At 33.6% G+C, this 17,618-nt stretch overlaps 2 long non-coding RNA genes across 2 annotated transcripts; both read right to left on the bottom strand.

Moving 5' to 3' along the window:
* Positions 1-8,793: 8,793 nt before the first annotated feature.
* On the bottom strand, positions 8,794-10,617 carry LOC106423615. Its single transcript, XR_001284690.3, has 3 exons — positions 10,377-10,617; positions 9,936-10,046; positions 8,794-9,110 (listed from the first exon to the last, which is right to left on the bottom strand). It is a non-coding gene; the product is annotated as an uncharacterized LOC106423615 (long non-coding RNA).
* A 3,150-nt stretch (positions 10,618-13,767) lies between these two features.
* On the bottom strand, positions 13,768-17,462 carry LOC125577032. The gene is made up of 8 exons (XR_007315356.1): positions 16,389-17,462; positions 16,218-16,315; positions 16,002-16,093; positions 15,065-15,842; positions 14,796-14,977; positions 14,682-14,727; positions 14,246-14,582; positions 13,768-14,139 (listed from the first exon to the last, which is right to left on the bottom strand). It is a non-coding gene; the product is annotated as an uncharacterized LOC125577032 (long non-coding RNA).
* Positions 17,463-17,618: the final 156 nt, after the last annotated feature.

The raw sequence follows: 17,618 nt of genomic DNA, 5'->3' as shown, positions 1-17,618 counted from the left end.
GATAAATGAATATATGTGCGAAAGTAGATCCCTCGAAGGAAATGCCAAAATCTAAGAACTTCACTTTTCAAGGTAAGGATACATTAGTGGAATACACATACCCATGTTTGCCACCGAAATGCACAGTTTGTGGCAAATGGGGTCATTATGCCATAGCTTGTCACAGAGTTAAAGAGAATGACGTGGAAAATGAGGGGTTAAAGCTGGAACATCTGAAACAAATCAGAATGAGGAGGTAGAGAAACAACAAAGGAAGGAGCATGAGGAACAGAATAACAAGGAGGGTGAGAAACAGGAAATGGAGGTAAAGTCGCAGAATGTGGAGGATGTAACGGAAAACCAGAGTGGGGAGTTCTCTGAAGTTCAAGGAATGGAGAAAGTAGTAAATACAACTCCTGAAATAAAAACACAAGAAAGTCAAAAAAGCAAGGAGAGAAACATTTCATCTGAAGCTTCAAGAAAGGTCAAATCAGTGAGTTAGAAAAAAACAAAAGAGGAAGAATGGCAGGATATTTCTCCGGGTAAAGCTAGTAGATCGCCAAACATGAGTAAATAATTGAAATTTGGCCAGGTATCGATCTCAAGATTTGCAATATTGGATCATGAAGAAGAAGAGAGATAATGGAGAAGAATTTGGGAAATAAAAATGAGGTAGAAGAAAGAGATGAAGCTACATATTTGAGTCTAGTAAAGGAGAAGGAAGCCATTATCTTGAGACAATCTCTACCGAGTGAATCAAAAGATAAACAAAAGTTCTAATCAGAGGTGTCTGTTCAGAAGGCTAGGCATGAAGATCCTAGTAATCTGAACAGAAAGAAGAACCGAATAATGTCAGGTTTCATTTGGAATATGTGTGGTTTTAACAAATCAACTAAGCATGTTGTAGTCTGTGACTAGATAAAAAATCATTCTCTACAATTTGGAAGTTTATTAGAGATGAGAGTTAAGGAAGGGAGGGCTGAAAAGATATTGTATATTCAGTAGTTCAAAATTAGTCTTTCATGTCAAACTATGAGCATCACCGCCTTGGTCGCATTTGGGTAATATGGGGGCCTTCTGTTAGGATGACTCCAGTATTCAAGAGCAGTCAGGTCATTACCTCTCTTCTAATAACCAATAAAAATGCCACGTAGTTTATTAATAAAAAATAAATTTTAAAAAACTGAAAAAAATTATGGTAATTTTGACGATGCTAATGTTGTCAGCTAAACCCTAAATTTTAAGTTTCTCTAAATCCAAACCCTATACCCTAAATCCAAACTCTAGACCCCAAAAACCCAACTCTAAACCCTAAAGCTAAACTATATTACCTAAATCCCAAATCCAAACTGTAATACCACCCGTCTTAAAAAAAACCCTAATTTTGGTTTTATGAAATTTCTCGGGAAAGCCGAAGTCTCGGGAAATATTTATCCTCAAGGTTAAAGTTAGTCTGGAGTCTATTAAAAATATTTAGCTCATCAGAACGGGAGCAGAAAAATATTCAGGATTGACCGCGTGACGAAAATTCACCAGAAGGGCCGAAATCGCGCAAATCGACCGTGAAGCTCAAGGTGGCTTGATCTAAGGGATCAGGACGTGGTGTCAACCATTTAACCTGCTTAGTGTCAACACAAGAAGGAGGTGTAGACGTGAATGAAGCAGTTCCATGCAGCTCGACACACAGAAGAACGAGGTGTCGTAGTACATGCGATCTGCGCATGCGAACCAACATGCAGAGGCATGTGTGTCGTGACGCATGAACCCCAAACATGCTGAGAGCCATGTGGAAGTGGTTGTGTCTTCTGGCATGTAAAGGAGGCATGCAACAGGGCATGTGGACGCCCATGTGTCGCCACGCATGCGACCGGAAGCGTGCAGGACGACATACATGCGATCGGGGTGGCTCATTCTTATTGGCCGGCAACTTCTATATATACCCAGCTACCCTGGTTCATTTTTACTCATTCATAAAGACCAAGGACACTCTAAAACGTGGCTTAGAAAGAAAGAGAGAAAGAAGTGAGGTGCTTTAAAAGTATAGACATTTCCGAAAACCGATAAACTGCCGGAAAGTTCCGAAAGACGTCCAGAAGTGAAAGAAGGTTCTTTCGGAGTTCTGATCAGTATAGACCAGTTCATTCAAGACATTGAGGTTGAGTTTTTGGATTTTAACATCACGGTACCAAGACGAAGATTTGGAGGGGATAAAAGAGTTTGGTCAACATCCGAAATCAAAGAGTCGAGCCACATCGCTTAATCACTGTGAGTCACGGTTAATTGTTTGTTAACGAATTTTTAATGCAGGTTCCGGACATTGGAGACGGCTTCCGAGCTTGGATAGCCGGACCGGTCTAGGTGTCAGTTTGTGGATCCGAGGCTTGAGACGATGTCTGGGCTAAGTGGATAGCAAGATTAGTCTAAGCACCCGGATTATTGTGATTGTCTGATTATGATATGTTGTTATAGTGTGTACCTCGTGTTGTTCCTGTTTTGTGAGAACCTCGTGGTGGTTCTAGTAGTAGTTTGCAGGTCATTGCTTCCTCAAATGGTACAACTAAGCCGGTTGTGGTCCGGAAAGTGGTGGGCTCGGTTTAACTTGGCTTGATCACCAAGGCCGAGTGTCACACGTGGATGTGACAGCCCCCGGCGAGTCCGATAGAGAACCGGGGCACGGCGATTCCGATTGAGGACCGTGACCGGGAGATTCCCGAGCGCCTATGCCTGTGTGGTGTAATAGTGAAGGGATTGCCGGTGTCTCTTATGTGGAGGAAGAATGATTCTGTTGGGCTGTAGGAGTAAATATATATATGGTTGATTGATATGACACTCATAAAGAGTGTTTGATTTATTATGGTTTAATGGTTTATCGCTCAAATCGGTCATGCTTTATGATCTTGAATATTGATTGTTGAACTACCCGTCTTGCTTGTGTTTGGGGTGGGGTTTAGAATGACGGGTATTTGTATATGCTAGATAGGGAACCCTGGCTCACTGAGTGAAACTAGTTCACTCACTCCTCACATCCTTTGCAGGTGATGAGTAGAAAGGACCATACCGCTCGCGGAACTGTAGAAGATGGTGTACATTGGACATCTTTTGCTAAAGACTCGTTTTCAAGATATATGAATGTATGTTTTACTTTCAATATTGTGGTAAATACGTGCTAATTTTAATTTGCCACGACAGGACGGTGGCAAATCCGTCGCAATGCACTATTTTTCTTGTAGTGGGCTATGTGAGGCGATGAGAGACTCTATGAGGCGATGAGAGGCTCTGTGTGGTGATGAGAGCTTGTGTTGATGCCTTTCTTCTGTTCTCGTTCTCTCCGTTGATTGCTCGTAGACTCTCAAAACTATTTCGTTAGTTTTACACAAATTTTTCCATAAACATTTTCCAAAAGCTTTTTGGCGGAAGATTATATCACAACATTTCCTATGAGTTTTTTCCGTGGAAACTTTTCGAATTTTGTTCTATGGAAGATTGTTTCGTAAAACTTGTCATTTATCACAAAAAACTTCCTCAAGAATGTTTTTCTGATATTTTCTTGTTTGGATAGTAACTCTTTCATTTCTTGTTCGGTTGAAATACACGAAGTTTTGTTTTCATATCCTTCTTTTAATAAGCTTGGTTTATGCGGTGTAGTTTCTTTGACAATTCCGGCTCATATTTGTTTAAGGTTCTTTTTCTAAGAAGATATTTAGCCGTTGATTTCGTTGACCGATTTTGACCCCAACTGTTAGTCTCCCTAACTTGTTTTTTTACTTCCACTCCCTCCTTTTTTTTATGAAGGAGAAAGGCTGAACCTATGATTTGATGGGTTGTGTATGTTCTCCTTCCAATGACTAAGATTATCGACAATCCGGGTCAATTTAAAGATGACGACGGGATTGCGATTTTCAGGTCGCCAACTCAGAATGAGTTGGTTTTAAGAAAACTACTTAGAACGAGTCGGTTTTAGGACAATGTTTGTGTCTCTAGTTACTTCTTTCCTCAGGAAGCGATCTGAGTATGATGCGTGACATCGTTTCTTGGTTTGCGAGAGACTAAATCAGTCCGCGAGATCTGCCTGAACATTCAATGAACAGTAGAACGAGATAGAGGAATCATCTAAGACTTAGTTCGCTAGACTATCCACCTAGATTCTAAATTCCCTACAATTTATGAAAAACTCCTAGTCGTTTCTCTTTTTTTACGAAAATTACAAATCTGATTTCAACGTTTTCCAGGTTGGACATACCTTACATTTAATTATAATATATTTTGATATCTTTTCATTTAAAATATAAATAAATATATATGTTTATGTATATATATTAAAAACTTCGAAAAAATCTGTTTAAAAAGATTGCGACAAGATCTAAATTTTAAAAAATTATATGTAAATATTTTCACTAATTTCTTAATTAGTTTTGAAATATTTTTGTACATTAATATATTCATTTATCGTTTATAAAATAAAAAAAATATTCTATCCTATTTTTATTTATTATATGATCACAAACAACCATATTAAAAGAAAATTATTATGTTGATCTAAATATTTTAACAATATCATAATTTTAACATGGTATATGTAAATATTTTAACTAATTATGTAATAAGAAATTAACTATTATTAATTATGTATAAATTTTTTGTTTATAAAATTAAAAATAAAAATTCTATCTTACTTTATCTATTTTATAATCATAATCAATTATTTTAAAATAAAATAATTATATTGAACTATATATGATAAAATTATATTAAATTGATAGATTTATAAATTTTATTTTCATAAAAACAAAATATTTATGTTCAAAAATATAATATGATTACAGAACGGCTTAACATTAGCAGAATACAATACATGTATAAAAATTAACATATCTTAAACTTTTGTATATATAATAATATATTGTATAAAGTAAATAAACATAAAATATTACTAAAAGGAAATTCAATTTTGAAGGGTGGATAAAAATTTATCATAAATTAAATACAAAATAATTTTCAAATATATTTTTTCATGCACATATTAATTTGTTTAATAATTAAATGCAAATACAATAAGATAAATATATAATAAGATTCAACAAATACATATGCCGGTTTTTACCAATTAATTTTTTTTGTCATCAACTTAAAAACAGACTCATACTGGTTCTGTAAACCACACCGGTAGTTCCTCATCCATGTGAACGACGAAAGATAGTTGTTTTTTGACACTACGTGCTAGACTATCCGCCTTCAAATTATGCGTTCTCGGTACATAAATGATCTCGAAGCTGATGAAACTTTCTTGCAGGGTCTTAATGTCTTTCAAATAAATTGCAAAAGCTGGTCATTCTTCTGATGCCGAAACGAGCTTCACCAATTGAGAACAATATGTTGCAAATGTGACCCATAACTGACACAAATTCCTCATGCATTCCATCGCTCAAATTAGCACATCTACCTCCGAATGAAGAGGATAAAGACTAGACCTGACATTTCTTGCTCTCTTCAAACCAGCAAAACCTTCTAAAGTACTATATTGCCCTTATCTTGAAAAAAAATTCATTATCTTTCCATGAACCATCTGTAAAACACCATTGCCCTCTTCAATATGTTGTGCTGTCCTATGTGTGTTTAAAACTTGTGCTTCAGCCCAAAGTGATGATTTTGTTTCCGCAAATTTGAGCGTATCCCTGGAATCATTGTGCAGATTACTAAAAAATTTGTTGTTCATTCCTTTCCAAATGTAACATAAAATCCATGCAAATTGATGATCCTCCATTTGTGGAAAAACTATCCAGAATAAATGATCCATATTTGTAAAAATAGCTCTAGTGGAAAAAATAGATGGGTTTGATGGTATCTGTGAGAGAGTCTAGATCTGACGTGCTGGAGGGTATACACATGGTTTATTGATTCTTCGGAGGCTTCTCATCTGGCACAACACATATCCCCTTGTAGCCCTATCGCTCGCAGATTTTTTTTAACTGCTATACACCCTAACACAAATTACCACAAAAAAATGCTATATCTTTGGTGGGCACAAAACTTTCCGGCATAACGCTTTCAGTATATCAATTGTAGGTCCCAACATTACTGGTGGTGTTTCCTTATCTGGGTAAACTCTTTCTACTTCGTTTCCTGATTTAACCGTGTATTTTTCATTTCTTGTGAAATGCCATCTATCCATATCTCCCATATGAGTCCTACTCAGTGGTACGCTTTCTATAGTTTTTACATTCTTGGGATCTACCAAAGCCCGAAGTGACTGTGAGTTCCAGTTTCGTGAAGTTGAGTTAATGAGAGAGTCAACTGTACGGTCTGGGTAAATTTTATGTTTGTTTTTGTTTGCTGGTCTTGGGTGATTGGTTGGAAGCCATGGATCGTTCCATACGTATATAGATGATCATGATCCCACCCTTTTAAATTAGTCATTTGCTAACCAGAGATCTAGCTGATACAATTCTCTGCCAGCCATATGACGGGGAATATGATCTAATCGGTTCCAAGGGTAAGGCATTCTGGTAGTACCGTCCTAAACTCGAGCAAATAAGGTATTTGGTTTATGTATCAGACGCCATAACTATTTACCAAGCATCGCCATGTTAAAATCAGTGAGATCTTTAAAACCTAAACCTCCTTCATCTTTATTTAGACATAATTTGTTCCATGATTTCCAGTACATGCTTTTTGTGCTTTTCCCTGGGCTCCACCAGAATTATGCTACCGTACTCGTTAGTTTCTTTGCCGTTGCCTTTGGTAAACGATAGCAGGACACATAATTTGGTAAAGCTGTAACAATTGATTTAATGATCACTTCCTTTCTGCTTTTAGTAAAAAAAACTTAAAATTCCAACCATTAACCCTATTATTTAAGCGATCCTGTATAAACCCAAAAACTTGAATCATGGAACCTTCGAGATTCTTTGGTAGTCGTAGATAAGATCTCATTCCTCCTAAATTTTATATTTTCAAAATATCCCGCAACTTCTGTAGGCAGATTCCTCAATCTTGTGTCTAAATTAAAAGGAAGATTTTTAAAAATTTATTAGTTGACCCGATACAGCTACATACTCCTTCAAAATCCTGAGAATGGTTTGGCACTCCTTTTATTTTATTTTTTTAACACTGAATATTAGTAAAGCATTCAGGCAATGGTTCAAGAACTGGAATCACAAATTATAAAGGAAAGGTCATACCAATAGGTAGGTAAAAAGTACATAGGATGGAAAAATTATGTCAAAAGGATAGCAACCGGTACCAAGATTACTCACTGCAAAGGAGGAGTCAAGATGGTCGGTTATCCATTACAAAGAGAGATTTAGTGCCTCTGCTTCAGCGTGACTCAAAGCTCTCAACCAGCTAGGACCACCTTTAGCTATGTAGGAATGATACCTAAAATCAATGGTAACACTGTCTGCAATTCGTTGCGCCGTGATGTTCCTCCGAGGAAAAACATGTTCCAAAGACCAGTATTACAGGCTGTGAACCACTTCAACGATTTGACGAGCCAGTTCTCAGGCACTCCTTTATTATGCCTTACAAAATAAGAGACTGTCATCTGCAAAGAGCAGATGAGATATCGATGGACAAGCTCTGGCTACTTTCATTCTGGTTAATTATTTCCCTCTATCTGCTTTGTTAATGCTTGTGATTAAAGCCTCGGTGCATATAATGAATAAATAAGGCGATAACGGATCTCCTTGACGTAAACCCCTATGTGGGATTATGAAACCTCGTGGTTTACCATTTAATAAAATAAAACCTGATATTGAACCCATGATATACACTCCATCATTAGTTTGATCCAATGGGGATCAAAATCCATTTTGCGTAGGAGAGCCTGAATAAAGTTTCATTCCATCATGTCATACACTTTACTCATGTCGGGTTTGGTTGTCGTATACTTTTTTTGACATGCTTTGTTGGTTCTCAAGCCATGGAACATTTTCTGAGCTATGAGAATATTATCTGATATCAATTTTCTTGCCACGAATGTCGATTGGGTTTATGAAATAACTGTGGGGAGACAGATTTTCAATCTTTGACATGAGACCTTCGAAATGATTTTGTACCCTACATTACATAAGCTTATTGACCGTAGTTTGGTCATTCTTCTAGGTCTTTTCGTCTTTGGAATCATAAAAATATTGGTGGTTTAATTTTGAGTCCATTTCTCCTTAGAACAGAAAATTATTCACCATCTCAACCAAATCTTTTTTAATTATATGCCAAGAATGTTAGAAAAAAAATTGTATCCCAGACTTGAAACCTTCTCTAAATACATCATAAACAAAGCATGTCGTACCTCATCCTCAGTGCTATTCTTAACAGATTTTAATGCATCTAAAAAGTGAACATTTAAATATATGCCTATTTACAATATTTAAATTATAAATTATTATATGTGAATAAATTATATAAATATTTAAATATATAATTAAAATTAAAAATGTATACCATTAATAATCTAAAATAAATATATATGAACACATGTCATGAACAACTAAACTAAAAATTTGCATATTCATAATAATGTCATAAATGCTTCTGGAAAATACTCCATTTATAACCAATATTGCGTTTATAAAATAACTAAATCATGTTGATCTGCATAACCGCGCATGTGTTATTTATTTATTTTAACAAATAATCAATTTCTTCGTTTCATCACGAATGAACACGAGTAACAATCACAGACATGAATGAATTACTTGTCAGTGTTTAAGTGCCTAGAATTGAAACTTTCGCTCTCTAAATTATTTCGCTCTATTTGCTATTAACTTGGATGTTATCATTTTTTTACAGTGAATCATGCATATAGATACCAAAATATGTCAGTGTAAAATAATCATATATGTTCAAGGAAAAAAACACATGTGTTCAACGAGAAAGACATGTATGTATTCAATGAAGAATTACATATTTTCATTTATGGAATTTTTCCAGTAACCACTGGTTAACCATGGACGCAAACAGGCAATAATTAATAATCACAATATAAAATAAAATCGACTCAGATGATCAAACCCACATGTATCGCTTCTTAATTCTTGATTTTACCTCCAACGCTAAGGAAATGGTCATGGTTCCCTTCTCCCATTGATTGTCCTGACTTTCTGGCAGCCTTCTCTTGCAGTGCTCTCGCATCTCTACACGACAAAAAAAAAAGCATAAGAAAAAGAACAATCATCCTTAATACAACAAACAAGTAATAAAAATACAATCCCACATACCAAACAAATAAAAACCTAATTACTTTTTTCTGAAATTAGATACAAATAAACAAAGTTATCAACAACAACAAAATAACACATTCTCAACAACTTGGCAGAGCTCCCAATGATTTTAAAGTCATAACGATATCACACACGATAGTTAACACAACCTTATCATGACTTCTCCTTCAAGACATCCAAATGGACCATGATACACCATAGATATTTACAAAATCACCCTCAATTTGCAGAGCTATTTTTTAATCTTCAAAATATTTTAAGTTTACCATGCTTATTGTTCCATAACCTAATCCGCGTGTTCGTTGACAAAAAAAAAATCTGCGTGTTTTATCATCACAAAAAGGATAAATCCAATTTCACTTCCCGAAAAGTTAAAAAAAAGTATATCACTTCCGAACCAAAACAATATTTCCTTCATTCCATAAAAATAAATTTTTTATTATTTTCACACATATTAAAAAAACATATAAAATATATTATATTTTTCGTAATTTTCAGTTTTTAATAACTTTTAACCAATAATAATTCAATAAAATCAATTAATTTTTAAAAAATTTACAATTTTTTTATAGAAAACACAAAAAATAGTGAAACAAATTTTTTTTCTAAAATGTTCATCGTTAAGAACGAGAGTATAAAATATATATCTGATTAGCTAAACTGAAGTCTTGAGACAGAACTTTTGTAAAACTGTTGATACTCACAACCTAATAATATAAAAAGAGGAATATGTGTCACCTTTCGCGGCGTTGTTCAGGGGTTAATCCATCGTTCTTAGGTTTCTTAGGCTTGTGATTACCCCTAGCTTGAGCTCTTTCGCGGCCTCGTTCTCTCTGGTTGCCGCGTTAGCTTCAGTTAAAGCCAAACAAATGTCACGAATATATAATCTTCTCCTACTTTTGTTCTTTCATTCCGTTAAATATAAAATTATATAAAAAGGTAACAAATTAAGAAAGTGAAACAGATCCAGAAAGGATATGAGCCATAGTAGATGAACAGACACAGAGACCAGACAAAACAGATTCCCTGGAAACGTGTAGAAAAGAAAAAAAAATCCAACAAAGAAAAACGAACAAAGTAATCAGTTGACGATGCAAGTCTAGATCCGAAATCATAATGGTGAAAACGATTCGAACTGAGGACATCGAAACAAAGTTTAACAATTAAAGAGAAAGCTACCTGAAGATAAGAGATATATGAGGAGATACGAAGGGAGACGATGAAAGTTTTCTTTATAGATGAAGAAAATGGTGGTGACATTGTCGAACAAAGCTTATAGCAATGAATCATAGAAGAGTCGAGAAGCTTGGAGATTCCCTTCTTTAAACCAAATCGAAGCCAAACCAAATCTAAGCCCAAAACGCTATATCCGTCTCGCGTGTGGGTTTTCATTATTAAACCGATAAAGACGAACCCAGTAAACCAAAACAAACGCATCCGGTATCCTACGTGTATTAATCAAATGTTTTGATTGGAGGAATATATTTGCCTACGTGGATAGGCTTAAATCACTCTATATCTTCCTTTTAGTATGACTAGAGATTTTGTCCGGGCTACACCCGGATTTATTCAAATAATATTGTATTAAATATCTATATACAATATATTACTGATATGTTATAAAAATATAAAGAGTAAATTGAATTAGAAATGAGTAAAACTTACAATATTTTTACTATCTAAACTATGTATGAAATGGTGAACAAATGTGAAATGAATAAAGAATTTAATAAATCGTAGTTATTATCCAAAATATATTTTTATACATATTTAGGTTAATAAGAAAATATATTATTAATCTCCAAATCACATGTTTCTTTGTTATGTTTTATTTATATCATATTTATGTTTTTATATGTAATTTAGTCTTTTATAATACATTTTCATACAATTAGAATTTATTTTTCATAATTATAATAAGTAAAGCTAATTTAAATACTCACTGATTTAAATTAAACAACTTTTAAAAATGGTGTATGTGTTAAATACACTGAAAATTCTATGAATTATTATTATTATACTATATGTTTTGTCAGCATTTATTATTACTATATTATATGCCAGCAATTATTATTACTATATGTTTTTATATGTAACATAATCTTTTATATGTTTTTATTTATATGTAATTTAATCTTTCATAATATATTTTCTTACTATTGTAATTTATTTTTTACAATTATAATAAGTAAAGCTAATTTAAATACACATTGCTTTAAATTAAACAACTTTTAAAACTGGGGTATGTGTTAAATACACTGAAAATTATATGAAATATTATTATTACTGTATGTTTTTGTCAGAAATTATTATTACTTTAAAACACTTTAAAACTTAGTTATTAATGCATAGTTTTTGTAACTTTATATCTCATATATTTCTAAACCAATGAGACTTTAAAAATACAATTAATATTTTTTAAATTCACTATTTTCATTATTAGTAGACAAAATAATACATTGGAAGTATAAAAATATATCTTTTTAAAAGAAAATATTTTTCTAGAACATATATTTTGAAACAGATAGAGTATTATTGATCAGAAGTGGTTACAGATTCTACTTAGTGTAGCATTAAGGAAGAATATTAAGGAATCTTGTTGAGCAATAAATAATATCAATACCGGATGTCAAAATAAAAATAAGCGTATAACCTGTTAAAACAAACTATAGGCATTGGCTTTGTTAAATCAAGTGTGGATTCGTGTTGCTGCAGACTTAAATTGTTGATTGACCGTTGAGTTTGAGTTGAGCTGATTGGTATGGAATATTTGTTTTCTGGTTTTATTTGAATGGTTAGCAAAAAAGGAGAACTGGTCGATTTTAATTTGTAAGTTGCTTATTTTAAGATTAAAGTTATTGGTGTTTTGATTGTGTTGGGTTTGTGATTTCTCTTTATGCAATAATAAAGTTAGTGTTAAAAAGTTTAATAAAGAAGGGAGATAACATAGCTGTTATTGGTAGGCCATTGAAGGCTTTTCTATAGGAGAATAGACGATGATTGGTATGGTGCTAGTCCCACCAGTATCTAAGCAAATAATTGGTTACTGCGGGGTTTGTTTGTTTTTAATACTCTACTTCTGTGGTTATTCTCAATGTGGTCATTTAGCTATATTATGCACAAAGAAACAAATGTATATACCTTATAAATTTAGTGAAAAACTGTTATTTAAATGTCTGTCTGAGCTACTCAAATGACCTCCTGAAATAAGGAGAAACAGAATTTTCCAAATGCCAGAAAAAATGAAAACATATTGCAATTGTAGTCTAGTCACTATACCAAGGAACTGCAATCTCATATAAAAGCTGAAATCTTGTTTCTGGGCATATGTTGTTATTCGGCCTTGCTTCATTTTTGGAGCTGTGGTTAAATCACCCGTTCAAACTTTAATAATTTAGATGACCAAAAAAAAAATTCATCTCATATCTTTCCCTTAAATTTATCATAAAACAAACACTCATCTGACCAAACATATCGAGAGAAGTCTGGGACATACATTAACTATCTAAAATTGTTTCTAAATATAAAAGAACCTCAGGCTTAACTATGCTTAGAGAAAATGGCTGAAGGGAATTAAATATATGTCAAATATAAACCTGCAATCATGCCGTAGATTTCAAATCAAAACGCTTGCCAGGAAGTTCCTTCTACGACTTCAATATCTACTTCATTTAGGGCTTGACTTTGATTCCTCCTCCAATAACCGCTTGGTGGTGACAGAGTGTGGGTCCTTCTCCTCACCGGAGAGAAGCTTCAACCTCTCTATCAATCAATCAACAAAATTGGGTCATAAAGTATGCCATGATTGTTTGTACTTCAAAAAAATACATTAAGACACAACAAACGCAAGAGTTATTAGCATCAGCGTCTAAGAGACCTTTAAAGAAACATTCAAACTGGTCGAGAATCATAAGATTATGTTGCCCTGCAATCTGCCAAATCACATTAGTGAGGATCAATATATGAAACTATTTACTACAAATCATATGACAAATAGCACTTTTCAAATTACTTACTACAAATCAGTATCTTGTGATTGAAATGCAAATAACTACATAGTTTAGTGAAATCTTCAGTTTTATTTTCATCCTGTCTTTGTCAAGTGTTTCATCAGTTACCTCTGCCATCATCTCTTTCTAGGAACACTAAAAATAAAACAAACATGACACAGTTAATCTTTGTGTTAACGTCATGTCCAGTTGTGCACAAAGTTTTTGGAATTCATTGATCACTTTTGCTTGTTTCATGAATGACATTTGTTGAAAATGTGAAAAACAGAGCAATGTGAAAAACAGAGCAAAACTACCTCAATGATTTAACGGTTGAATCTTCATCGAACTCTTTGAATTTACTGAAGATAACATTTTTGGGTAAATCTATATATAAGCAACTCTTTATCAAACGTATTTATGTCAATTTGTGGTCAAAGACATGATTCAGACATGAAACAGTTTTTAATCAAAAATATTGTTAGTATATTTTTCTGATAGGTGTATTTATTATTTGTACATGTATTATTAGAAAATGTTAAGTATTTTAACAAAGAAATACCTTAGTAATGTTATTTTTTTACAGTTGAAACTTTTATGCTCGGGTAAAACCATAGAAATACGTTAGTAATTATAATAGTTTCAAGTAAACAAAAGTGATCAGATGAAAAAAAATAGTACTATAGATACATGAGTACGACTGATAAGTGATAAATAAGACAGACGGTGGAACATGAAAAAGAATTTAGTAAAATAGTTTCATATCCACCGCTGTTTTATACTAATAATTATTTAGAAACAACTACTTGTACAAACATTTTTAGTATCATAGTTATGTTTCAAAAAATGAAAACGTTGAAAGATAAACACAATCATACTTTTTGCTAAATACAACTATGGAAGACTAACAGAAGCAATGATCCTTTAAGGTGATCAATTTGTTTGAGGCGGACCTGTTAATTACAACCAGACAACAACAAAAAAATCAGCTTAGGAAATAAGATAGCGAGCTAAAGATTAATCAAAAGATTATGGGAAGAATTAAATTAGACCACATACCATTTCCTAGGAGTGTATAGCTCAGTTACGACTCCTTTTTTTGTATGATCCTAGCTTTGAAAATTGATATGATCCGTAAGTGCTAAAATATTCCGACTCTCAGTCTCACACTCATTTTCTCCCCTGGTATTGGCACACTTGAGAATTCGGCCGGTAGGTGGGACCGTCTCCCTCCTGATCTATTTCTCTCTTCTATGTTCAAATGCAGCTGGTGAAAATATCCTCCACCATTCTCCTCCCACAAGTGGATCCGTACAATGGTGTTCCTGTTGATCATTTGTGTTCTACCTCCAAGCATGTAGTGTCAGTGTACATAGGAGAAGGTGCCATGAATGAGCTGCACATATCATAGGGAGTTGCAAAATAAGTTAGATTTTTTGGTAAAATTTGTATATGCTTGAAGATTTTAAAAACAGAGAAATACAGAATGACTTACAATTTCGGCTTTGGGTTTTTGGCTTCTGATCCAAACGTTCTTTTATCTGTAGAGATCATTTTCATGTAAGAGAGCTTATTGATTTCCAAAAGTAAAAGTTAATTTGAGACTCACTATCGATTATCTCCCCTAGACAATATAGTGCCACAACTTCTTGACAGAGGTCATTCTCTTTTGGATCCTCCTGGTAGGTAGAAACATTAAGTATCTTACTTCATCAGCTGTTTGGATCTTCTCATAGCTCTCACCATGAATTTTTGTAAGAATCATTCAACTTTTCCATAGACTTTGCCTTTCTGCACAAAGTTTAACACTATCAAATCATGCCATGTGACAAAAGCTGACTGTGAAACTACGATGATGACCATGATGAAGAACATTACCTAGATATTCTGAGACTGAAGATCTCAGTGGCGTTTTCCACCTTAGAATCCATGTGCAAAGCATAAACTATATAGTACGAAGCATGTGTCTTTCCAATGTCATGAACCTCCAAAAACTTGTAAATCATTTATGCATAAGCGCAATGCTCCGCCTTTGAAAATTAACAGAAGTTACCATCAAACCTACTGAGTACATAGATAGCTACTTCTTTCAGCATGTGTTTGAAAGTGTTGAGACAATGCACAATTACAGAAAGGAAACGATTTATAGAACAACCTAAGAAAGCAAACTAAAATAGTTCAGAACAAAAAAACATGTAGCATGAACCAAACCACAGATTAGTTGAAATTCTTGGTTTCATACTCAACTAAAAGAATATAATTATAAGCAAAGGAAAGGTAGCTAAAGTACGCCACTTCTTTTCAGCTTTATCGCAGATGATAAAAATCACACAATTGATATCAAAACTTAAGACAAACCAATGCAAGAGAAGCTAAAGAGAGGAATTAATACTATAGAGAAACAATAATCATTCAAAGAAATTTGATCCAATGAAAGCATAGACTACAAAGAGGAAGAGGGTCGAAACATGCAAAAAACTAAATGCTGCAAAAACATTAGCAGTGAGTTAGCTATCTAAAGAGAGGAATTATTACCTCCAAGACGTTTTGTGTTAATAGTAGTTAAAGCATGGTGGGAGTGTTTTCATAGGATATGAATTTCTTGCAGAAATCTGTTGCAGTCTTGTCCCAAAAGTACAGCTTCATAACAGGTACCCTGCAAAAGATTATAACTACCAGGGTTAGGTTCAATACAACTGATTGTGTAGATATGATTTAGATTTTGAACAGTTTCTTATCTCCTAATCGTTAGAATTCAGTATTTCTAAATACATATATTATATACTGATGTTGGGAGAGTCAATAGAACACATACATTCATTCATCATAAGACGCCGTGTGTTTGCTATTTCCACTTCGTCAAGGATGGGAGCTGTCCATTCACCACCTTCACGTGGCCAACAAAATCTACAATATTTTTTAACAAAGAGTATAAGTTTAACGTGGGTGTAAGTAGTGATAATTAAAACGCAGATGAACAATAGAACTCAAAGATAATATAAATACATATACAGCTAACCATAGAGATCACCTTTCAGTCCACAAAGGCTGTAAATCTTTCATGGTTTGATGCAAGTATTTGAACACTGCTTGATGGGACGGACCCGTGCATCATTGTGCTATTGTGCTCTGTCAGGAAATAAATAATTCAGGGTTTATAATACTGATTAGGTGACGAAAATTTTGGGTTAAAATCACAAACCTGTTTGTCAATGATGAGCATTTCCAGTCCAATAAAGGTTCGAGCTGTTCGAGAGTAGAGAGTTCAAGATCCGAATCGGCTCGGAGCGTCTCCTCAGCTCCTTTGAGAATACGGTGGAGTGCGGATAAGTCCCCGGAGCTCGCTGATAGGCCCTGGATTGACGTTATCAGATTCCCCGTCGAGCTCATGCCTCCGATCGTTATAGAAATTTCCGATGAACACAAACCCTAATCGATCGCCTGTTTCTCTCCCTCTCAAAATAAATTACTCAACTGCTTGATTAATTACAAAGAAGATGAAACTGAGAAGACAGATTGAATGGAATGAGTGAGTAGATGGACGTTTTAGAGGATTAGGGTTTGTCAAGTGTTTTTCACCTGGGCTGTATATGAGGCGCAGAGAACTGATTTACGGAGATCGAAGATCCCAAAAGCCTGGCCCCGATTTATAGATGACGTGGAGAAAAAAAGACACCCTATTGGCTGATTATTATTGAGGACGTGGAAGCATGAGGGGAGCCCTTATTCCCCTTTTAGTATTGTATTGATGATGATGATGATGATAGATTTGATTTTATTTTATTTTATCTTATTGTTATCTTGTCTGCACCAAATTATTGAATAAATGATTAAAGGTGTTGTATATTAATTTTTGAGTGAAAAAAAATTTCATTGAATTTTAGATCTAAATATTTAATTTCTCTCTAGAATTTCTCCGACCTCTCTCTAAGAACATTTTGATAAAAATAATTAGGTTCCAGTGATCGGTGGCTCATTTTTATCACTCATGGCTCTTTTTACCACTGGTTATAGGGATGGATGTTCGGATACCTATTCCGGCTCGGTTCGGATCTTTACGGATTCAGTTCAGATTCGGATAAACCATTTAAATTATTTAAAAAAAAATTAAAATTCATTATATTATATGTTTAAAATTTCTCAAAATCTATAACCAAAATAATATATTACATATAAATTTGAATAACATATGTCAAAATACATAAATTAACATGTAAATTGGTTGGTTTGAATATTTGGATAGAAAATCAATAGATATTTCAAGTATTTTTGGTGTTTTGAGTATATTTTAGATACTTTAAACATTTACTTTTAACTATTTGTATATATTTTTAAGTATTTTGAACAACTTATAAGTATCTTATATATTTTGGATGTTTCTTATATACATTAAATCTAAAAATAATTAATATATATAGGTGTATAATTCTAT

Source organism: Brassica napus, chromosome A8 (genome assembly GCF_020379485.1).
Source record: "Brassica napus cultivar Da-Ae chromosome A8, Da-Ae, whole genome shotgun sequence".
NCBI classification, from domain to species: Eukaryota; Viridiplantae; Streptophyta; class Magnoliopsida; order Brassicales; family Brassicaceae; genus Brassica; species Brassica napus.
This window is presented reverse-complemented; position numbering and strand designations above follow the sequence as displayed.